The sequence below is a fragment of the Cervus elaphus genome, chromosome 15, assembly GCF_910594005.1.
Source record: "Cervus elaphus chromosome 15, mCerEla1.1, whole genome shotgun sequence".
NCBI lineage: Eukaryota > Metazoa > Chordata > Mammalia > Artiodactyla > Cervidae > Cervus > Cervus elaphus.
The window spans coordinates 73081249-73106508 of NC_057829.1; the positions used below are offsets into that span (position 1 = coordinate 73081249).

General features: G+C 39.3%; 1 protein-coding gene and 1 pseudogene across 8 annotated transcripts in view; one reads left to right on the forward strand and one right to left on the reverse strand.

The window, feature by feature from the left end:
- The first annotated feature begins 1371 nt into the window (after window positions 1-1371).
- Window positions 1372-25260, forward strand: part of ADD3 (adducin 3) — a 130928-nt gene continuing 107039 nt past the window's right edge. For 3 of the 8 annotated variants that reach the window (XM_043924856.1, XM_043924864.1, XM_043924863.1), the window contains exon 1: window positions 1372-1657. The gene's annotated coding sequence lies outside the window, so the exon portion shown is untranslated. Of the gene's footprint in view, window positions 1658-2599; window positions 2815-3491; window positions 3832-4150; window positions 4249-25260 lie in introns of those variants that run through there. The other 5 variants (XM_043924860.1, XM_043924865.1, XM_043924862.1 and 2 more) reach the window with 5 other exon arrangements.
- LOC122708609 lies at window positions 12814-25076 on the reverse strand (annotated as a pseudogene).

Consider the following 25260-nt stretch of genomic DNA (forward strand, 5'->3'; position numbering starts at 1 on the left):
GAGACCGAGTTAACTTCCCTGAGCCCCCAGTTTGTTTCTCTGGGTTTCCATTTTTTTCCATTTGTGAAATTACAGGGTTGGAGTTGGTGAGCTCTAAACTCTGTTCCAACTCTACCAATGATGATGAACCAGTTCTTTTAAATGATGTTCCGATTGCTATTAAACACATACTTTGCATTTCAGTCAGTCAGTATTTTTAGCAATATTGTAGGATTCTGCTGCAGGAAAATTGGTTATAATTGGGTATACAATCATAAGTCAGATAAAATTAAGTTTTTTCGCTTTACAAAAACAATATGTGATTTGCAAAATAGTTTTGGAATAGTTGTAAATAATAAGCTCTGCTTATACATTTAAAATAAAGACATTTTTAATCCAAGTTTTCAGGAGAAGCAGGGTGTAAGGTGAAATACATACGCATCAAATAACAAAAATATAAATGTTTAATTGTCATAAAAATCATAGTATTTTGGAATGCTAAAGGAAAATTTCAAAGCAACATCCTTATTTTAAAAAACAGGGGACTATGGAACAAAAAAGTTTACTTACCTGCTCAAGATCACTGGTAGTTAACAAAAGCTGTGTAAAAACATCAATCGCAGAATATTTTCCATATTTTTCTCTACTCATATTTTGGGACCACACCTCCTCATTTACTACTGAAGAAAAAAAATCTCAGATGTTCAGTGCTTAAATTGAGGAATATTATTTGAGATAAAAATTAAAGTTATTAAGCAGACTCATTTTCCTCCTGTGTGGACACACCACATTCTAATAATGTAAATAGTAAATTTGGATGCATTTAAAGTAATCTACCTATGAGTTCCTTAATTTTGCTGAACTTTTAATTGCCACTGAAATAGCATAATAGCCAGCTTTTATTTTCTTAAATTAGTTTAGATTTTTATTGTTTTTTCTATAAATAATAATTTTTACAAGTACAGATTGATCTGTCAATAGTATATTTTCTTTTTTTAACTGAAGTACAGTTGATTTACAATATTTTCTAATACTGATATTCACTGAAATACCAGATATGCTTGTATTAGGAAGACTTGACTCTTGTTCCCATTTGTGTGTTTTATTTTATTATTCTTTTCTTGCTCTTGTATTAAATATGAAATAACCTCCCTTTGTAGAGTTATCAGTTTAAAGCGATGATTCAAAATTAATTATTAACACAAAGTACTAGTCAGTTTCAAGGCACATCACTTTATTTTTGCCATGGACCCCAGAGCTTGAAGTTAGCAGGGCTCTTTAAAACCAATGCTTCTAGCATTTCATTGACTCACACTAAATCGGTCCCTCTATCACCCAGTTAATTTTAACCTTGACCTCCCACAGCTGTACTGCCATACTCAGTCCAAAAAAACTCCCTGCTTCCACCCTTTCAGCCTCTCATGAAGCAATAGTGGAGAGGAAAAACACTACCCATTCCTTTAAGAAAGATTCCGCCTCCTCTCTCATAAGCAAGCGCCTAATGGTAATCGTGGAGTCTCTACCAGAGTCACACACTTTACTACTCGGCGTTGGGAGAAGCCGCCGCAGCCGCCGGTCTGAGGCTGCAGTGGGTTTCTGTGCAGCACTGCAGAATCCCCACCTAGAAGACACACACGTCTACTGCCCTGGACACAAGAAAGCCTTGCATCTTAAGCGGGTAAGCAAATCTTTTATCCATTTTGTCCAGAAACTGTGGGAAATGGAGTGATCACGGGAAGGATTGCTCATCAGACATGCTTAAAATGGATTATGTTAATTTGTCTTCCTTTGGGGGCGGGGGGGGAGGTCTAGATCTGTGACAGGCAAACGTCCTGTGCAGTGGAGACTATTGTCTGGTATGTACCCCTAACGCACTTTTGGGGGGCTATTCATAAACCGGCTAACCTTGATGCGTGCCAAGCTTTTTTTTTTTTTTTTCATTTTTTGCTTTCTAAATGCAAGAAAACATCCAGCCACTCCCAATATCTCTCTCAAATACTGCAGATATTTTAAAATGCCAAATAAAATGACAGGCCAAGCATTTTCTAAACATTTTCTCCCCAAAGCCAGGAAGCCTTCCCCACCATCCTTTAGGGGTATTTAAAAACCATGAGGCATGGTTAGATTTTGAGCATATGGGAGATGGTGGTAGACTAAAATTTCTATAGCTTTGGTCCAGTGGAGAGAGAAAGCGAGGATAAATGAATCACAGTTTGTGCCAAGACAAGATTCATTTTCCACACTTCATATGTGGGAAGAGGAAACTACATTTTAATTAGCACATTTTTAGGGAAGAGGGAGGGGATGAAGATGAGGGGGATGGCACGAAGTATTTGAGGGGGAAGAGAAGAGTCTGCAGAGGAGGAAGGAAATGAAGTGGACTGTCGCCAATGCCTTGGAAACGAAGGGAGATAAGGGTGGGGAATGAAGTTTGTTGTTGTGTGTTAGGGTGGGGTTGACCCAAGAGACCATGAATAACCAGAATGCCGCTCAGAGGGTGGGCTTGGGAGTGGATTTGTGTCCGTGCAGTACACGGATGCGGGAGGGGTGTGCAAGTCGTGGGTGGTAGAGGAAGGTGTGCGTTGCTGGGAGGTCTGTTTCTAGGGTAGGTCTTGTCTGGGCGGAGGTGGGGGGGCAGTGTCACCTGTGGATGGATCCACATCCCTGCAAAGTTTACCCGGCCCCGAATTAATTTTCAAGGCTGGCAGTGCCTTGACTTTTCACTCCAAGAGATGAGCTCTCATAAAGTCTCAAGGCCAGGGGCCAAATTCTCGGTGAAGACCCTTGAGGCGTGCAAGTGGAGCTGATAGAGAGAGCCCCTGCCCCTCTGTGGAGGTGAGTAGGGGAAAGAGGCGCCCCCACAGGCAACTATGCTGAGAACACCCAGCCCCTCCTGTGAGGGGCGTCCGGAGGTTGAACCTTAGCAGTGGCCTCCCGCTGAAGACCCAGCAGCCAGTGTAGGCGGCCGAGGTTGACTCTGAAAGCTGTGGCTCAGCGTCAGGAGCGTGGCCGGCGGCGGCGGGAGGTGGGGGCCTCGCTCAGGTTTGGGCGGGCTGCATTTCCAAGGCGCCCCTCCTATCCCTTGGAGTCGAGATTCTGTCGGGGTCTTTTACTCCTCCGACCCTCCCGCAAGGCACGCAACGGATTGAAGCTGTAGAGCTGGAGGAGGACGCTGAAGAGATGCCAGACAGCTGCCCCGCACCAGGCCCTCCCACAGGCCAGGCCTGTAGGGCCCCGCGGCCGCGGCTTTAGAGACTGGGTGCGGGCGGGAGAGGAGGGGGCCGTAGGGGGCGGTACCAAGTCTCTGGAGGGGCCCGAGGGGCCGCGTTGGGGGCGGGGCCTTGAGGAGGCGGGGTCAGGAACATCCTGTGATTCCGAGGGGCGGGGCCAGGACGCTCGGGGACCCGAGGGGTGGGACCAGGGGCGTTCGGGGGCCGCGAGGGGCTGGCTTGTGGGGGTGGAGCCAGAGGCGCCTGGGGGCCTAAGGGCGGAGCCTTGGGGCGGGGCCAGGGGACGCTCGAGGGGCTCTCGGCCAGTCCCGCCAGAGCGTGAGCTGCCTGCCGGTAACGGTCGCGGGGGCGCGGGGCGGGAGGGCAAAGAGAGGGGTTTATATTGTATTTTTTAAAAACGGAGAGCGAAAGCTAGAAGCATCGCGACCCAGGTGTCGCCGCTTCCTGCCTCTCAGGGCTCGGCGCCCAGGTCCCTCCCTCCTCACGCCCCCTCCCCTTCTGCCCTCCCCTCTGGAGCCGTGCGGCGCTTAAGAGGCGGTGGTGGAGGATCGCGCGGCCGCTGCAGTCCCGGCGGCCGCGGAGAAGGAGGGAGGTGAGCACAAAGCCGGCTGCGCGCTGCGAGGTAATCCTGAGGGGAGAGAAGGCGCGGCCTTTCCGCCGCTTCTCGCGGCGGGGACGGCAGGCGCCCGCGCGGGCTGGGCTGCGGGGACCCTTCCAAGGGGGTCGCGCGGGGGTTGGATTGCGGCGACTTGCTGGGCCGAGGGGACTTTCCTATTGGCTGCCCCTGCGGCCTCAGGTGAACCCTTCTCCCTCCGGGACTGGAACGGGAGCCTCGGGCGAGGAAGGTGGACCTGCAGGGGAGGATCTCGGGGCGCCGCGGGGTGGGCCCGAGTCTTTCGGGCGTCCTCTGATTTCTCCCAGAGGACGGGGAGTTCTAAAAACCAAGAACTGGCCGAGGCTTCGGGATCCGAGGGACCTTAAGCTCTGAAGGTGCGCTCCAGGAGGGTTGGGAAGTTCCCGCGCTTGGAAAAAGGTGGAGGTAAGGGAGGAAGTGTTGGTTTGTTTTCCTCGTTAAAAAAAACTTCTGTTACCAAGTTGAGAGTATTCAACCAAACCTTTCTACCGTAATCTGTGTCCCCATCCCCCCGACACACCCACCCACCCCACCCCTACAAATGTATACATGTTAGGTTGTGCTTCCTGCCCGGGGTGACAGGCAAGAGTTGGCTACAGGTCGGGTTAGCTGGTGTTTAGGGGAGTCCAGGCTGTTTGGAGGTATGCCATCATAGCTGAGGCAAGACCACAGAGACAGGTAGAATAAGCTAGGCCTCTAGTAAAATAGCAAGCGTGGCCTCAGGTAAACTTTTCTTGTTGGAGAGATTTAATTGCAAGTAGGTGCCCGTTTAAAATGGGAGCGTGAGTAAAACCTCTTAATTTCTTTGGCACATGTGCTGTTGTAATTGACCTGCTGGAGTGGTGTGGAGAGAAATGGAATTTAAATCAACCAAGAGGCTTTGAGTGGGGATTTGTATGCAAGTTTGGTGAGGGAGTTGATAAGATTTGGGGGGTAGGAATCAGCTACATTTTAAAGGTGCATGAACTTTTTTATGTTATGACACTTTAGATTTAGCAGTATGAAATGTTTGCTTTTCTTGGAATGGAGTGCATCAGCACCATGCTGGGTACATCCTACTTTGGGCTTTGGAGGACTTCTAATTAGATTATTAAAGGGAGTAAAATAAGAATATCGTAATTTGTCGTTTTTAAATAAGATGCTTGACTATTTTGTTAAAGAAGAAAAAAGGTAATTAAGATATGGGACCCATTCATTTATAGGGTTAAGTTACTTTTGGAGCATATGTATAAAGTTTGTATATCTAAAAGTCTCCATTGCATTGTAATTGCACTGTAACTCATTTTCCTCTGCTTAAATTGAGCAGATTACCTTTGCAAAGGGAAGACCAGGGGGGAAAAAGGCCCCTTTTGCTATATTTAAGTGTTACTCTTTCCGAAGAGTTCAGTCTCTGCTCTTAAAACTCTAAATTGACTGAAAAATGTTGGCAATAGTTGCTTTTAAAGAAAAAAATGGATATGTCTATTTTGAATGTTAAACATAATTTGAACTCTTGAGATGGTTATGAGGAATTCAATAAGTTGCAGCTTTTTTACATATACGTTATAAGGAAATGTTTGTTGGTAGACATATGACACAGGTGGTCATAAGACATCTAGGAACTATTTTGCATGATAGAAAGATTGTATTTTCACAGTATGTTTTACATTCTGAAAATGAATGAGAAAATGATACTGCACACTTTGCTATTTCTAAGCCCCTTTTCAATAATGTTACACCGGTGTGAATGCGGGTTCTGCTCAGTGGTGTTTAAAGTGTGGATGTGGTCTTTGTCAAACCAGAATGTCTTTTGAGACTAAGAGAACAAAGCATCAGCCCACCTCCTACACACAATCCTGAAACCTAAATGCAGAGTAGGGCCCAACCTCTGAAGTTATGAGCGCTCCTGAAGTAGGTCTCTTGTGCCTGAGTGTTTTTATTACACTTAAGCCTATGCAGGTTGTTAGCTATTTAATCTCTGCCATCTCAAAGTAGTTGGTTAGCAGTACTGGGCAACACTTACGTATGTCATCAGAGTACAAGAAATTTTATTTCTATTCGAGAAAGAAATCATATAAAAATCATAAAAACCCAACTCGGAACAAATTGGGTTTGTAAAATGCTGGGAATGATACTCTCAGAACCTTATGAGTTCTTATATATAAAGTGCTTAGAATACAGTTTGGTACTCAGTGTTTTATGTGTTTATATGCATCACTATAAGGTTACTTTTTTTGAAGGTGGTTATATCATTCGTCCCAGCAAGTGAAGACTCAGCAAATACTTGTAACAGCCAATATTATTTGTTCTACCTCTGTGCCAGGCACAGACTTTTATATGTTTAATCCTCATAACAACCCAATGCGTAAACAGACATAAAGGTTTAAGTATTTTGTATAGCTCCTAGGCACAGACTGGCTGGTTCTGAACCCAGAGCCTGATTTGAAAGTGAGTCCACATAACCAGTAACCCCTACTGCTATTAAACTTGGGGTAATACCTGCAAATGAATGAAGTATCTTCACAGGCTCTCCAAGACTCCAACTGTGCGTATGCCTTGTTTAGCAACACCCTCCTGTGTTAATATCACCAAGATGTGTTTAAATCTGAAGGGCGATAATCAATCTGCATTAAGTAGAATCACGTTTTGACTTTGGAAGAGGATTCTCTTTTCACGTGACATATGTGTAGCTTGAATGCTAGAATGTGGGCTGTACTATGTTATCTTTTTAATTACTGAAGATTCAAGTCTTTTTTTGTTGTTCTTTAAGCTTGCCAGATGTGTAGGGCCTCATCTGGTCCAACAGGCTCTTTGTTGATTCTAGTTCTGCACTAAGTCAGTAGGCTTGATCTTCTGATTATCAACACTGCATCAGCCTGAGGTGAATATTAACTTCAGTTTGTTCAAAATTCCACCTGAGTTACCCTTTACAATTAGCTGTAAGTGGCTTTTACTTTGTCACTCCCATTCCTCAAGGACCTCTGTGTAGCTGCTTCACTAGTGTCGTTGATAGGTCAAGCCAGTTAATTATAACCTAAATTAGTAGCTGTTTTGAAGTAATGTTTAGGATTACTATTGTAGAGATTAAATATGTCCTTTGTTGGCAATTTAGTGAAAGGTAATATTAGGGAGCAGTGTTTAAAAACAGCATTCAAAAAATAAAAATAAAAACAGCATCTGTTGAATTAAGAAAGCTCAAACTATATTGAAGACACAGGCTACTAATATGTTCCTCACACTAAATAAACACTCATTTTTCTGATATTAAAATTCAGTGCTGTTTCAGATTCCTTTGGAAATATTAAACATATAGAATTTGAATAGAAAACATTTAAATGTTTAATCAAGAGTACTTTCTTTTAAACATAAACAAACTATTTGAAATTAATTGAGCTGTCATAGACTGTGGCTAGTCACTGAGATTCAAAATGGGTGCCCTAATACTTTATTTCATGTCTCTGTTAATGCTTAATCATTTGATCTTGGGGTATGTGCCCTAGTATTTCTAGATGAGATTGTTATGAGATATTTCAGGTCTTGCTAGTGACTAAATTCTTTTGGCCAAAAGCCAAGACAGTCTCAAATTTTTACTGCAGTGGGTTGTGTATGTTAAGAATCCTCTCTAAATCATACAAGTTAGCAGTGTTTCATTGACTGTGGCTTGAAAGAAAAAGTTTGTTATCCCTTGTATATCCCTTATGTCTAATATGTTAGATGAATTTGATTAGTGTTTTTTTTTTTTTTTTTTTCTAGCAGTAGCTAGTTATGGACACACATGTGTAACCATACTACTTGGAGGATGCTCTTCCTTTCAGGTTAATTACAAAATGATTCACCTGGCATTCATGTAGTGATTATTTGAATATTAACTGCATGCATAGAACAGTTTTAACTGAAATTAACTGAAAGTGTTAAAGTATTAGAGAAAAAGACGTGTGTGGGTTTTTTGTTTCATGTGTATTTTAATGTTGATCTCTTATATGTGGACTAATCACAAAATCAAGCTCAAAAGTAAGTTAATTACACAATTGAAAACATACTTGAACATTAAAGTACCGTTTAACTTACTGTAAAGTCTTAGACGACAGCATAGATAATGAGAATCAGAGTCTTTTGTTTTCTTTAAATTATTTTCTTGTTGAGTATCTTTGAAAAGTAGCTTTCAGGTTTCTAGGACATGACTTACTACACTGAAGGAACAATTTAAAAAAGAGTATCCTAGAAACCTTAAAGAATAAATGTGGCTTTCATAATTGTCTAGCATAACTTAAAAACTAGTTGCATGACCTCCAAAAAGTATAAAAATGGATGAAATTCATGCTTGATGTTTAAAGGCTTTTTGTTTTTGTAAATTTCCTTCCTAGGAAGATTGTATAGACTGGTTTTTAACTATGCCAGCGCTGAATTATTATTATAAAATATGTTTGCTAAGTCGCTTCAGTCGTGTCCAACTCTGTGCGACCCTATGGACTGCAGCCCACCAGGCTCCGTTGTCCATGGGATTCTCCAGGCAGGAAGACTGGAGTGGGTTGCCATTTCCTTCTCCAGTGTGTTTAGTCTTTGACATATAATTATATCTTTATGAGGTGAGATCTAAGTTGATTTTACCTAATGTCAGGCTGATCTGTCTCACCACTGTATATACTTTACAATTACTTGTTTTAAAAGTTGGTTTTAGTTAAAGCTTAATTGGAAATGTTAAGACTCCCTGATATAAAATGAACTTTGAAACCTCTTGTTTTAAATTGCCTGAAACTGGATCTGAGGATATTGGTATATAGCAGTACATTAACTAGCATTTAAGACTGCTACTGACTCAAACTAGACTAGAGTTTGAAGATTGGGTTATGAAGCTCACTTTTTCTGCTGTAGACATACTGACCTCCATAAGATAAAAAACTTCCCACAACCAGCCAACCAGGGGGTGAAACACTTTTTGGAAACTTAAGGGCAGTAATAACAACTTACATTCTTAAAACCAGTGTTTCAAGAAGCACACTGTATATGTTATTAAAACAACTTTCAAAATTTAATGCTCACAATGTTCATTAAGGGAAGTAATATAAAAACTTAACTCTAAGTAACATACATGGAATTCTTGCTTTATTCCTTTTGCTAATTCTCATACCTCTTTGAATTTGTTCTTGTAATTTTTCACTCCCCTATCCCCCACCAAAGAAGTGCTTACTTCGGATGGAAGAGGAAAGGACAGTGCAGGTGTGAGTTCAGGAGCCTGTTTAATTCAGCTCCCAGGGCTATTGGTTGTTTGCTAGGGGAACTGGAATTTCAACAATGTAGAAAGCAGTCAGGTTGGAGCAGTGCTGAGTTTTATCAGTATCTTGGGGACTTAGTCTGTGCCTTTAATTTGTCACTGTCAGCAGTGTTTCTGTGAAGTTCTTCCACAATGGCTCAGCTCATCCTGTGCGAAAACAGCATTTCCTTTCTCTTTTCCATACAATATTCTTGTCCTGTCATCTTTTGATCCGCTGGAATGACTCCATGCCACGGCAAAGAGATAGGTTTCCTCAGTATTCTCATGGAGAAGGTAATTAGGCTTATTTGGTACATCTAAAGAAGTATATTTTGGGATCAAGGCCTCCCCGGGGATCCCTTTTTTAATCCTTCAGAAATTAGAGCCAGCAACTGTTAGCTGCATTGTTACTTCTAATCTCCTTTGTCTTATTAGTACATAAGGAAAAGATTCTGTAAGGTCAGCCTTTTATTATCTGAGGAAGTGTTTAGGGAAGGGTGATGATGGTCAGAGCTCAAGTGGAGCTGTGAATGAGCTTAGATGCATAGGGTGAAAGTGGACAGGGGGAAGGATGAAATTGATATGTTTTCCCTATTTCTTATCCCCACTCTCAGTGCTTTTTTTTTTCCTTTTAAAAATTTTAAAACCATGTTACTTTTACCTTGCCTTTCTCCTTTGACTTCTTTTTTTTTTTTTTCCAGGACTGAGTTTTAGCTCAACTAGAAAAGGTGGAATTTTTAAGATGATTGCTGAAACGTTTGGCTTTCATCTGGAGGTTACACTAAAAAGAATTTCCTTCTGTTTCTGTTCGCAACTGTATGCTTTTTAATTAAAAAAAAAAAAGTCTGAAGCAGAAGTGTGGGAAACCTTACTTATCATTAATAATTGGGAACTGATATGTATTAAAGTAAAAGACAGATTAATGAATCAGAAATATGTATTTGTTTTTTGGAAAATTAGATGTACAGTAATTTTGTATTAGGATGTTTGCTTGTTTTTAAGTGGGTATCAAAAATTATATGAATTTTTTAAACCAAAAATGTTGAAAGTAATATGAAAGTAATACATCTTTCATTAGTCTTAGTGAATGTTGATAATGACACAATCACAGTTTTCCAAACACTGTGCTGTCTTGAATACCTTAATGAGATTTGATAGACAAGATTTGATCTGTAACCACTGAAAGGCCGTTACCTCTGTATTAGGGAAGGAACATTTTATGCCTGAATAAAAAAGTATAGAAAAGGCTCTGAGAAGCTGATTACTTGGTAATCACTTGTTAGGTGATTTTATTAATATTGTGTTTGATGTTTTGTAATCTGAATTTCCCTGGGCTCTTTAAAAGTGTCTGATTGGACCATCAACTTTTGATGAATGAGTTTCTGGAGAGATTGTGACGGCCAGTTAGGAGCTTTGAAGAGAGAATCCCTGCTTTGTATCACACCTGAATGTCATAGAACATGCTTCTTGGCACGTGTGTAATTTGGGCTCAAAGGGAAGAGTGCCATCTACTGAATGAATGACCAGCATCAAGTTGAGCAACCCCAAGTTTTTGTTGCAGAACTTTCAACTGGCTTCTGGAGAAACCAGACTCAGCTTCATCAAAGAATTTGACAGGATCTTAACACCAAGTGGAATTGTTGTTTGCTTAATTTTAATTATGCATGCCAGCAGGAGGCCGGAACACATGATGAAGAACTAATTCACTGCCTGTTGAAATGCATGGGGAAAGGAGAAACTTGAAAAAGTTGCTGGGACGTCATCTTAAAAAATAGTCTAGCAACGGTTAAATCATTGTTAAATTAAAAATGGTAAAGAATTGTTTTAGTGAGGCATGTTTCATTAGTAGCACTGGTTATTGATGGCTCCTGCAGACAATAATGCTGCTGTTTAAAATTTGGACTTCAAACCTTCAGTCATTTGTTTAACTGGAGGTAAGGGTTTTAGAAGTATTTGAGTAATTTGGTTAGTTTTTCTCTCTTGCCTTTTTCTTTGTCTCTGGTTCTAAGGCAGATTCCTGCTTGAGTGAATTCTGTGTTTTGAAGTGGATTTTGTTGCTGTTTTGGCTTACTCAAGTGGCCTCCTGCTTTGTTTTTTGTCATGTATTCCTTCACTTCCAGAAACTGCTTATGGTCATAGCCAAGGGTAGAACTGGAGGTAGTAGAACCAGGTATGGGTCAGGAGTGGAGGTTTATGATACCTGGGACAGACCTGTCAGAGCCAGACAAGAGGGAATTGAAAGGAAGCTTTGAAATTGTTATGGTAAGAAGGATATCTTTGTTTTGTATCTATTATATATAATTACTTAATCAGTAACCACTTTTCTCAGCCTTAAAACCTGCCAAGGATCCTGTTAAGCACTTTACATAAATTATCTGAAGTTTAGTTAAGTAACTTGCTCAAGATCATACAGTTAATGAGTGACAGAACCAAGACTTGAGCCCAGGGCTAATTCCTTTAAACGCTCTGCTCACCTGCTCTTTATTTAAGCTCATTCTTATTGGTAACTGCACAAAAGACTAGAACTGAGATCACAATGGTATTTCTACCTTTGCTGGAAAATATTGGTGGTTTTTGCTTGTTTGTTTGAAGAAGGTGATAAAATGGTTAAATAGGATTGAGATTTCAGTAGAATCAGGAAATACATGAGAGATGGACTTTCAAATATTTGGCTTGTCTATAATATTCATTTCTTTGTTCCTTTTGCTATAATATTAACTTAAAACCACAAGAAAAGTTCATTGTTGAAGCATTGAAGTGAATTGTTTCACATTGCTTAAAATCTGCTGCTGCTCGGAGAGAAAGGTTGAGTTAATGAAGGATTTTACGTTTGATTTGGGAGAGGGAGTAGGATGGGTATAGGTAGGGATTTGTTAGTCTTTCTGTATTTCAGTTCAGTCACTCAGTTGTGTCCGACTCTTTGCGACCCCATGGACTGCAGCATGCCAGGCTTCCCTGTCCATCACCAACTCCTGGAACCTACTCAAACTCCTGTCCATTGATGCCATCCAACCATTTCATCCTCTGTCATCCCCTTCTCCTCCTGCCTTCAGTCTTTCCCAGCATCAGAGTCTTTTCAAATGAGTTAGTTCTTTGCATCAGGTGGCCAGAGTATTAGAGTTTCAGCTTCTGTGTTTTGTGCAAGCTGTGTTTTGCTTGCTCCTAAATAGTTTTAGGTTGTAGTACTTTTTGATATGGCAGTAATATTGCATGTCCACAGCACAGTGAAGTTCAACCATGTGCAGTCTGAGGTCCTGGGGTAACCTCAACTTCTTGTGCACATCAGGTAAGCTCTCTAGACCAGATAAGTACCATCTTAACATACCTTTGTGTAGTTAGACTTTTGAATGCATGTATTCTCTGTTAAAAGATATTTTACACCTGACTAATACTGAGTATGTTTTTGGTACACAACATATATTTTAACCTTAAAATATGTTTTGACCTTAAAAGGCATCCTTATTACTTTAAAAGCATGGAAATAATTATTTTGGTATAATACAAAGCTTCTGAAATTACAGTTCAGTCATGGTTGTGCTGTGTATTCTAAAACCCAATTGCTCTTTTAGAATTTCTGACTTTTTCCTTCATATGTAGAAACATTACGCTTTATTGTCTGGAAAATCCCCTTAGGAATATCAATTATGTAACTCTTTGAGATTCTGACTGTCTATCCAGTCAAGCATTAAAAAAAAGCCAGCAACAACTAAGATGACTATACAAAAGATGTTACTTGCCAGTGTATGATGAATGCTACAGGTACAGATAACAAATGCTATAGGTCATCTGATCAAGAAAAGAGCACCATGGATAGAACAGTCAGAAAAAGGTCCCCAGGAAAGAAGAATAGGGGTGGTCCTTTAAAGGCATGGTAGAGTTTCACTAGATGCAGACCATGGAAAGGGTTTTGGCAAGAAATTTCTGACCATGAAAAGAGTAATCCTTTGGGACTTCCCTGGTGGTCCAGTGGCTAAGATTCCATGCTCCCAAAGGAGGCAGCCTAGGTTTGATCCCTGGTCAGGGAACTGGATCCCACATGCTATAACTAAGATCCTGCATGTGGCAACTAAGACCCGGTGCAGCCAAATAAATAAATATTTTAAAAAATAGTAATCCTTTTTCCTGTAGCATGCTGGAGATAGTTTATAATCATGGTTCACAATCTCGTCTCACTGTAAGGCACGTGAAGGCTATCACATACTCTATGAGAAACAGTGCCAAGGACACACTGCCGAGGAAGTGTGTTAGAATATTGCAGGGCAAGGAGGAAAGGGTGGTAGGCGTGGTGAAAATCATGTACCTTTTAAAAATTGTCCCCTCTGGACCTCATGTGAAAATGATTGATTCGTAGAAACATGTTTATACTACTATTTGAAGCCAGTAATGCTTAGGAAAGTTGGTACTTGCAAAAAGACTTTAGAAGTCCTCATCATTCCCAGCACTGGACAATGAAAGCCTCCTTTGGGGAAAAGGTGTATATTTTTCTTAAATCTAAATTCATCCATCGTTTAGTTTGTTTGCTGAATACTGGAGTATAGTTTTGCTGATGGCTCTGTTATAACTTTTGGATCTAACATGTGGATAGATGGTGTTGCTGATACTATGAGATATAATAATTTTGACTTAATTTTTGTGACTATCTTGTTTTGGATACTAGAAAATTTGTCCCAATTGTCTGAATTCTCTTAGGTTTGGTAACATTTATCACTTACTATTCGAAAAATATTAGTATAATTAACTATTCAAGTTATTTTGAGCAAGTCCCTGTTCCTTTTTCACTGTAGTTTTTTAAATAAAATATGTGAGGGGTTGAGATCATTTTAGATCCATTTTAGTTTGAAGAGGCTGTGATTGTAGTTCTTAGAAAGGTGAGTTTACCAATTAGTGGTTTTAGTTGAAAGGTGGCTAAGAAACATATGATTGTACTGTGTGAAGGTCCTGGGACTAGGTCTGATAGAAGGCTGTGAAGGTCCTGGGACTAGGTCTGATAGATGGCTAAGACAGCCCCTTGTCTCTTTGTGTATGTGGTAGCTGAGAAAAGGACATCATCATTCTAGGAACTTGTCCATTCCCAGAGTTTCTTTCAGTTCTTCAGAAGCTAAGGGCCCTTGGCAATGGACAGTGGATAGATCCTCTTTGAAAACAATGAAATAGGCAAGGATAGTAACTTTTCCTAAAGCCAACTAGGCTTTAGGAAACATTGAACTTTTGTTTCAACTAGAAACATGGAACCTTTTTTTTAGAAATGTACTTTCCTTTCACATCACAACTTTATTATATTTTGGTATATTAGTTCCTCATAAAGATTTCTCTGACCTTTCTTTAGCTTTTCTGAGCAGCTTTATGCTTCCTTTTGCTTGTTCATTTATGCATTAAACAAATATTTATTGAGCACTTACTATGTGCTAGATCCTCTTCTAAGTGCTGGGAATATAGCAGTGAGCAAAACAGATAAACTCTCTTGCCCTAATGGAGTTTATATTCTTGGGGGTAAAGAAAAATAAATAAGTAAAATATATATTGTGTTGATATAAATATTTTGGAGAAATATAGACGGGGGAAGGGAGATAAAGGAAGTGTTTGGGGGCAATGACAAATTTAAGTGGCCAGAGGAAGTCCTTACTAAGAAGCTGACATGTATGCAAAGACCTAAAGAAGGTAAGGGAGTGGATACAATCAGTACTTTGTCTGTGGGTTCTGCATCTGCAGATTAAATCAACCATGGACCAAAAATATTTGGGAAAAACAATTCCAGAAAGTTCCAGAAATCAAAACTTGAATTTGCTGTGTGCCAGGGGTGCCTTCCCTGGTGGCACAGATGGTAAAGAATCTCGGATGGCAATGCAGGAGACCTGGATTCAGTCCCTGGGTTAGGAAAATCCCCTGGAGAAGGAAACGGCAACCCACTCCAGGATTCTTGCCTGGAGAATCCCATGGACAGAGGGGCCTTGTGGGTATAGTTCAGGGAGTTGCAGAGAGTCAGACAGGACTGAGCGAGTAACACTTTCACTTTCAGAGCCTATTTGCATATCATTTACATAGTGTTTATAACTCTTTACATAGTATTTACATTGGATTAGGCAGTATAAGTAATCTAGAGATGATTTAAAGTGTATAGGAAGATGTGCAGGGCTATATGCAAATATTAAGCCATTTTATATAAAGGTCTTGAGCATCCACAGATTTTGGTATCAGTAGGATCCTGGAACAAGTCCCCCTTGAGTACCAAGAGGACTGTGTGTGATACCAAGGGGGAGGTCATGGCAGGCAGAGGGAATGCCAAGCAAACGCCTTGAGGCCCAAGGGTGTCTGGTATGGGTGAAACAAAATGGGGGATGGATGTTGGGAAGCCACTGATGACTCTTAGAAGTGGGACATAATCTGACATATATTTTGCAAGGATTATTTTGGTTGTGTTTTGACACTCGATCATGGTGGTACAGTAATCTTGGTGAGAGATTGCTCTGGTAGAGGTGGTGAGATTTGAGTGGATTCTGAATGTAGTGTTCAGACAATAGAACCAATAGGATTTACTGACTAGAGTGTGGAGTATAGTATATATGTGAGTATAGTATATACGTGAGAGAAAGGAGTCAAACGGCACCAAGGTTTGGGGTGTGGGTAGAAGTTTGCAGGAGGAGTAATTTTGGCCAGGAGGAATAATTTGGGGAGTAGAAAAGAGTAGAAATTCAGTTTGAGACATAGTCAGTTTGAAATGTCTCTGAGAGATGTTGGAGTAGAAGATTCTGTGAGTGGAGATCAGTGTCTAGTTACTGACTGACTGACTATAAAATTGGGATTTATTATTTTCCTCTTTCATTTAAAATATTTGCATATTTAATCCCTTTGATGACTAGACTTTGCTGTAGTAAGGGTTTGATGTGTCGCTATACATCTTTGTTCTTTGAAGGGGTTTAATCTTAATCTGTCTTGTAAAATCTTGGATTTGCTTTAACTTCTAAGGACCCTGAATCCCAAAGGAAATCTTTTCCTCTAGGGTAGAACAATTTACTTTTTAACAAAATGTGAAAATAAAAACTGTTGTTACTGCCCTTAGAAACATGTATGTGAATGTAAAATGAACAGTTTGACTGTTCCTCCAAAAGTTAATATGGTTTAATGGTTAAAAATAGTAACATATATGTTCCATTATGACCCAGCGGTTCTATTCCTACATTATATACTTAATTGAAAACACATGTTCCCACAAAAACGTGTACACTGATGTTCATGGCAGCATTACTCATAATAGCCAAGAAGTGGAAACAGCCTAAATGTCTGTCAGCTGATTAATGGCTAAATAAACATGGTATATCCACACAAAGGAATATCATTTGGTCATAAAAGGGAATGAAATCTTTCTACTACATGGGTGAACCTTGAAAACGTTATGCTAAGTGAAAGAATCCAGACACAAAAATGCCACATATTGTATGGTTCCAGTTGGTATGAAATGCGCAAAATAGGCACATCCATGGTGACTGAAAGCAAATTGATTAGTGGTTGCCAGGGGAAGGGGATAAGGGAAAGAGGGAGTATTTGCTTAATGGGTACTGGGTTTCCCTTTGGGGTGATGAAAAAGTTCTAGAACAGATAGTGTTGATGATTGCACAACATTGTGAATATGCTAAAAACCACTGAATCGTGCAGTTTGAAAAATAGTTAAGTTTATGGTGTGTGAGGGGCTTCCCAGGTAGCTCAGTAGTAAAGAATTCCCTGGCCAATGCAGGAGACTCAAGAGACCCAGGTTCGATCCCTGGGTCTGGAAGATCCCCTGGAGGAGAAAATGGCAACCCACTCCAGTATTTTTGCCTGGAGAATTCCATGGGCAGAGGAGCCTGGCAGGCTACAGTCAATGAGATTGCAAAGAGTTGGACACGACTTACAGACTGCACAACAACAGATTGTCCCTTTTGCAGTAATAATTTATATTATGGTGTGTGAATTATATCTCAATTTTTGAAGAAAGATAGCAGGAAAAAAGTGTTTGTGCACATTCATATGTACCCAAGAATAACTGAAGAAAAACTTACATAGATCTTACTTCCAAAATCGAACTAGTTTCCCCAGTTGATGAAGCAGGAATTAATCATGCTAAACTTGGTTTAGCTTGGTTTGCTTAAAAAGGCAAAGTGAAGATCCTTAGATCATTCAGGTAGAAATCAGGAAGCAGTTTGTGATCCTGTCTTTGGCAAGTCATGGATGAATCTAAATGTTTTTAAATGCCCAGTTTCATGGAGATGACCTAGATAAGCAAAAGAAGGCTCTGTAATAATCAGTTTTGTGGGCTTCATAAAGCAGGAACTCATTTATAAATAACTTTATTAGGTCTTAAGTCAGTAAGATGGCTTATTTTTTTCTCCATACCTATAATTAAAAAGTATGGCGAACTCAATTCCCAGTAATTTTTTTAGCCAACCCAAGATGATATTTACCTTCTTAAAAATATTATTACTATCAAAGAGTTGCCTGTTGAGGAAGTACATGAAAGGATTGTCTTCTTTAACTTTCATGTACCACCCACACTAATGTTTTTTTTAAAATTAAGATATAATTCGCATACCATAAAATTCACCCCCTAATTTTATTAGCAACATACACATACACATATATATTTTCGTGACCTTTCCTGGTGGCTCAGTGGTAAAGAATCTGCCTGCCAATGCAGGAGACTCAGGTTCGATTTCTAGGTTGGGATCTCCCTGGAGAAGGAAATGGCAACTCACTCCAGTGTTCTTGCCTGGGAAATTCCATAGAGTAGCCTGGCAGACTACAACCATGTCTCAAAACAGTCACACACGAATGACTTTGTTCTGAACAAAAGCAACAATATATATATTCATATATTCCTTTATTAGAATAATATTTTTGGTGGCTTGATACGTTTTCAGCATTTTAAGGAATGCATATGTGAACCAGACAAGAGCTATAGTGGGGAAAATAGATCGTTGTGTAACTGACTCCAACACCATCCTGAGAGTAGTGCTATCACAACACTTTACAGGAAGTGCAGATGGGCACAGAAAAGGGAAGTGTTTATCCAGTGGAGAGCAGTAATTCACAGCGGAGATGACATTTGAGTTGAGCTTTAGAAGATCTCTTAATTGTTGAAGACGAGAGTAAATTACTGACTGAAATAATAGGCTGTGCAACGGGCATGCGGGTCTGTGGATGGATGTGATGGAAGAGAAAACAGGAAAGATAAGGTTGAGAGCACTAGGTCATGAAGGCCTTGGGTGCTCTTTTAAGAAATTTAAGTTTTATTCTGTGGCACTTAGATTTTAGCTAATGAGGGGCATAATCAGATGTGTCTGAGATTTGGTGTTGTGAAGAATGGGGTGATAAAGAGTGTTGGCAGAGAGACAAGTTAGAAGGCATTTAGAGATAAGCAGATGAACTAAGGTAATGGCTTTGAGATAGAAAGGGAGGAATGGGACATTTTGGACACAGAAATCCATACAACTTGTTGAACAATGAAGATGTTGAGGGAACATTTGATCACCAGGTGTAGAAATTTAAATGTTGTATTTTACTCCATTTCTGATACTCTGATTTATGACAGAGGGAAAATACACCTGTTAAACTAGAATTTGGGTAGATTTAGCAAGGCTTGAATGTATCTTTTCCTTACTATATGTAAAAGACTTTAGAAATGTGACTGTTTCATAATCTTCTTTAATTTTTAGTGCATGTCAGTGATTAGTCAATTTTCCAGTCTTCGGCAATGTTTTCATTTGTGCATTTGGAAATGGTTGAATAATCATCATTTTGGCAAAAGAATAGTATTTCTGTTTCCAAATGAAACTGCTGTGCTGTGCTTTTGTGTTTCATTTTATACTTCTGTGTAGTGGAATAATAAAAAAGAAAGGACTGAAAGTGGTATTGGCCATTGCAATATCAAGTACTCTATGCTGTCATTACAGGAAGTCATTGTGCCATCTTGAATTTCCCCCTTATTTCATTTAGTGGTTTATCTTGTAACTTATAAAATAACACATGGTAAACACCTGTAAGAAACAATTAGAAATGTCAAAAGCAGTTTACAAAATCATTTGTTTTTTCTGTGTAAATGTAGTGGCAAATCCAATCCAGTAAGACTTTATTTTGTATTTTTGCTTAGTGAAACAATTAAGATTTGGCTCCTCTGATGTTTCTCATCGCTTATTTACAGGCACGACTGACTATTTTTGTTTGTAGTTCCCTTTAATAAAACATGTGCAAAGAGGGTGTTACATTAGGACACAGTGATTTTATAAATGGGTAGAAGAAAATACCAAATTTGACAGAACTGACTACTGAATTAGTGTAGTGTATAACTTGCTTTCGTGCTTAAAGATTCTAAGTGTTAAATGTTTAAAATAACTTATTTAAAAGCAACTCAATAAAATTAAAAATACTTTATGGACATACAATACAATGAAAGTTTTTGTGTTTTGTTTTATTATTCTTTTCTTGTTCTTGTTTTAAATATGAAATATGAGATCATGAAGCAAGATCCAAAAGACACATAAGAATGTACAGTGAAAAGTAAGTTGTCACCCTATCCCCGAACTACTCTACTCTCTCTTCCTTTTATATTATTCTAGAGATATTTTTCAGTGTTTATTTTTAAATTCCTGAATCAAGACTTTGCCTGCCTACACCTGGTAGATAAATATGCTGTATAATATTGCTGCATAAAATACAATTTTAGGCTCAAAACAATCTGAGGAAATAGCCAGCCCTATTCTTTTCCTTGGTGTGTTTTCTAGATTCATTGTCTCTTAATTAAAGAGTGTGCTTTCCTAGCTTCCCCTCCCCTTCAGACAAAGCTATGCAAAGTGGAAGGTGGTCATTGTAATCATTGTTGACTCATATTTTATGCTAGGCAGTGACAGGTAACTTTTATGAAATGATACATGCTAGCAAAGCAAATTCCAGCTGAGAAGTGCTCCCATGGAAAACATCCTCAAGTAGGGAGGGAAAAAAATGGTCAGCCTTTCCCATCGTGTGTATCTGCCCTGTTAGGGCAGCTGGACTGGACTGCTTCTAAAGCTTGACTTTTAATTTTTTAGTACTTGGCATTATTTTGTTGATTCTGCCTTTGGCTACCCACCAAGTCATAAGATTTTCCTCCCAAGCCTTGGGATTACCTGACTCAAAACTTTTCAATACTGGACTTGGTTTCTTCTTTGGATGGTATTTAATAGAACATCATTCCTATGCAGAGACTGTAATAGTCTCATATTTGTGTATATGTGGAGGGGTCCTTTAAAAAAGTTTTCCAATGTATTTTTTTCATTTTTGTATTGGTTATCTTTTATTGGTCATTGTTGCAAATTAGGATATTCAGCAGTGATCATGTTCCTCAAGGAGGAGTGTTGGGCAAAGGTCACGGTCAGGGAAGCAGAGTGTGTCCCTGCACTGGGCCCTCTTCAGTGGTCCTTGCTTAGCTGCTCATGTTTGAGATCCTTCTAAGAAAGGTAGTAGTTGAAAAGTTTGTAAGCTGCCAGCACGGTAGAAACCCCAGCAGTGCTTCCTTTCTTCACGTAGACATACTTGTTGTCATACCACTAGTAACCTCTTTGAAACACTCCAGCAGTGCCTTTAGGGGCAAAATCCTACCTCATATCCAGATTGGCAGCTCCCGTTTTAACGTTAAAATCCATGAGTTTCTTCTTCACTGATACAAGTGATGCCATCTTGGAGTCCTGGGTATCTGCTGTCTTCCAGTACTTTTTATTGTGGTAAAATACACAATATAAAATTTACCATTTTTAAGTGTACAGTTCAGTGGTATTAAATACATTCGTAATACTGTTGGGTAACCATCACCAACATCCATTTCCAGAGCTCTTTTCATCATGTAACTCTGAAATCCTATACCCATTCAACAATAACTTCCCATTCCCCTCCTATATTCCTGGATCAAAAAAATTATTTTAAGATCAAAATTTTGGGTGATACAAAGATCTATTATTCCTATTTCTAATCAAGATTGTAATTTGAAATCCCTATACAGGTCTGTATTATGCATCAAAGATTATGACTGACATTCAGGACCCTGGAAGATTGAGACAAGGGTCACAGAACCTGTGGCCTTTAATACATATTTCAAAGTGAAGAATTATATAGCCTCATTATAATTAGAAGAGACCTCACCCCTCAGCTGTGCAACTTATATATGTTACTGGATGGGAGAGGGAGGTTGTTAATTATGGGAGAGGCAGAGATCAGCAAACTGGTGCTAGCCAACCTCTGCCCCCATTACCTAATAATAAGGAAGTTTCCCAGTAATAGATACAGAGACTGCACAGGTTTGCACATTTCATTGGATGCTAAAACTCTGCCTTTGTTGAATCATTCAGACCTTCTATTATTAGTCAAAGTGTGAATTCTCTGTTAGCTTTAACATTTGGAGAAGCAGAGCTTGGTAGACTGAGGAGGAGGATGAAATCTAGACTCATAGAATTTTGGAAACCTTCGCATTTTTATGGATCAATGACCTTGCTTGATTAAGTGAAGTGACATCTTCAAAATGGCTGATCTAGACTCAAAACTGTTACCCCTGACTCTCAGGCCAGTGCTTTTTCTACTTTGTTACATTCTCAGCCATCTTAACCCATTCATGCAATTCTGGGGTGAGGGAGTTCACCAGAATTCACTTAGCCTTAGGATGGCAGACCTTGGTCTCTTAGGGATTTGAAGCTGCTTTTCAAGAAAGAGTTGGTACCTGTCTCTGTTTGTTTTAATCTCTCAATGAATTGGGGAGTGTTTTGTAAAGCTTTTTTCTAAAAATCTGGGCTTTGTCATGAACTTTCTTGTTATTGTAACAAAAAGCTTTGCTGACCTTCTGTATATTGTTCCCGTTTAAGCATGCTCCCCACTGAAACAAGTCATGTACATGGTAAATGTTTCTGACATGTTTAGGAACATTATATTGAAAATTTAAACTAGATGTATTTGGCTGCCTTGACTTTTTTTTCTTTCGGAAAAGAACATGTTTAAATGAGAAACAGTTCCATCCTCCAATGAAAAGGAAAAGTTTTAGGTCATTCGTTTGAGTAAAATAGATTATAGAACTTCTGGCCTCAATTTTCTATTATTTTCAATTAAGTGGCACATAAGGCATAGTGCCTTACGTAAGGCAGAGTGAAGGAAGAAATTGGACATATTAGAAATGTTAATGATATAGTATAATTTTGTGATTAAACTCTATCAAGTAAGGTTTTTAATCACCATCTGTTGCATCATACAAGGACTTTGAATGGATTCTGTCAGATTTTTTTCCCAGTGTTTTGCTACGAGATTTAATTCCATGACAGCAGTTTTAGTAGGCATTAGGATAACCAGGTCTGTGTGTGAAAATAGCTGGTGGGAAGCTGCAGTATAACACAGGAAGCCCAGCCTGGCTCCTAGGATGGGTCGGGAGGGAGGTGATATGTACACACACACACACACACACACACACTTACGGCTGATTGTGGTGTTTTATGGCAGAAACCAACGCAACATTGTAAAGCAGTTATCCTCAATTAAAAATTTAAAAAGATAACTGGATTTTTTTCAAAATACTTCGTATGGCCTTCTATAATACATCCTTCTGAGGAACTGAAAAAATTCATTCTTATGGTGGGGGGAATAAATAAAATAGAATCGCGTTTGATTTTACTGTGAGTGTAAAAGATGTAGTTTGATCTATTTTTAAATCAATTTTAAGGAACAGATACAAAGTCAAAGTACTTGGACATGAATCTGAGCAAACTTGGGGAGACAGTGAAGGCCAGGGGAGCCTGCAGTTCTCAGGGTCTCAAAGAGTCTGACACGACTTAGCAACTAAACAACAGCACCAAAATACTTACTGGAGAACTTTGAGTTCAGTGTTTCATTAAGTTGATTTAAGCCACTTGGGGGCTAGCAGTGTTTCCTGGTAACTATGGGCCTAGGAATTCCTTGGTGCTCCAGTGGTTAAGACTCCACACTTCCATTGCAGGCACAGGTTCCATCCCTGGTCAGGAGACTAATATCCTGCATGCCACACAGCCCAAAAAACCCCCAAACTTTATAGATCAGTTATTATGAAAACCATGTCATGTCTCTTTTAATTATGATTTTTTTTAAAAAAAAAAGCTTCTATTGGTGCTTTTCCCTGAGATTTTGGTCTATAGATGATAAAATGCCTTTTAAATAGAAACTTCAATTACCTGAAATTCCTTGGATCCTTTACTGGGAAATAACCAAATGATTAAGCATACAAAAGGGTGTCAGGGATGTATTGGAAGCAGTGACTTGTAGGTGGGTGTATTTTGACTCCTGTATCTTGTGTGGTCTACTGTACTTAGAATAATCATTCAGGGGGAAGACCCTAATATTTGCACAAGTCTTTTAAGCAATAGAGACAAATGTGTTCACAGATGTATATGAAACCAGAAGTTGGAATGATGGCTTTTTAGATTTTTTTGGAGCGTGGATGAGAAAGTTACATGTTTGGTTTGTTACTATAAGAATTGACAATTATTTACCATTTATGATCAGAATAATTAATTATATAGGTTTCCCCAAAGTGTTTTGATAGCCTACTACCTTTTCTTTTAAGAGTTTAATCATAATAGTTTGGGCCTTCTGTTCAAGAACGGCTTTTGTACAAAGTTTGATTTGAAGCCTCATATGGAGGCCCTAGGCTAATGCTGTTTCCTTCCTCAAAATACAAGTGTAGTTTAAAATTTTCTACTATCCATGTTGGAAAAACTACAAAGAAACATGTGTGAATTTTATTGAACACAGTTTAAAAATATCTTTCAACATGTAATCAGTATTAATGAAATGTTGATTCATTGAAGTATTGATTCAGTGAAAAATTAATGAAATATTTTGCTCTTTTTTTATCTACCAAGTCTTTGAAATCCTGTGTAGATTTTACACTGTAGTACCTCTCAGTTCACACTAGCCACATTTCAGGTACTGGCGGTCACATGTGGCTATTGGCTACCAAATTGGACAACATGGCTCTAGAACATCTTTCTCTTTTGTCCCACATCAGTGTTGCAGATTCTTCAACTAGAAATTTATTCCACAGGGGCTAAAGTTTTGCCATCTATCTGTGTGTATGATCTGTAACAAAAAGTTCTCAATCATGTTTGTTTTGATCATTTTTGCTTTTATAATGTGATAACCAAAAACTAGTATTGCTAAAGAACTGTCAATGTAACTGCATGAGAGCTTCAGAGGGCAAGTTCAGTTGGTTGTGGGCAAGTGAAGAGAGCTGGGATCCAAAATGAAGGGTCAGCACCAGGTAGCACAAATTGAACAGAATCCTGCTGTCCTTGAGCAAGTTACTTCACTTCTCTGAGCCTTTTTACTTTATTCATATGTGAAATCAGGATAAAGATACCCATCTCTTGAGTTGCAATGGAGTTTAAACAAGGTAACACATGTGAAATGTGTAACTATGAGTTGCTAAGTAAATTTGTGTTAAGTGATTGTTGCTTGCTTATGTCTCCCACTCCCAAATCCTTTCTTTTCTTTCTTTTTTTTTTTTTGATTTAATAAAGTTTTATTTTTCAGAATGTACAGCTGGTGGAACCTGTTCATGCATCTTCACCAGCAGCTGGGGCATCTCCACCCTTGGTGTTTCTGGTGTAAATCACTTGAGTTCTGTGCTTTGAAACCAGTTGAATAAGTCCTTTACTAAGGAGTTCCTGAAGGGCTGCTCTGGCCAGGAACCACGAATCTTCCATCTCTCAGAGACAACAGCTGGAGTTATAAGCTCATGGTTGGGAACTTCTTTACAGAGTTTGTCATATGTTGCTTTGTCAAATAAGACTAGGTTACTGAGCCTGTCCCGAACTTTGCCTTTGTACCACTTCTTCTTTTTGGCCTTGCCCCTAGATTTGTTCACTGGATCTTTGTCTTTCTTGGCCGACTTTCCGGCATCTTTCTTCTTCTTGTCATCCTTGGGTGGCATAGCGAAGGCCAGAGAGCAACTGCAACCACTGCCGCCTCGCTAAGATGTTGGACAAAAAAAAAAAAAGCTCAAATCCTTTCTTGTGAGAGGAATAAGGAAGAGGAGGTATACCTAAAATAAACGTTGTAATATAGTCAAGAAAGCTATCCATTTACTAAACTGACTAGGATTCAGTGTTTGTTCAGAACAAACTAGTCCCTAAGCATTGTGATTGAGATTTTAATTTAGGACCATTATCTGGAAG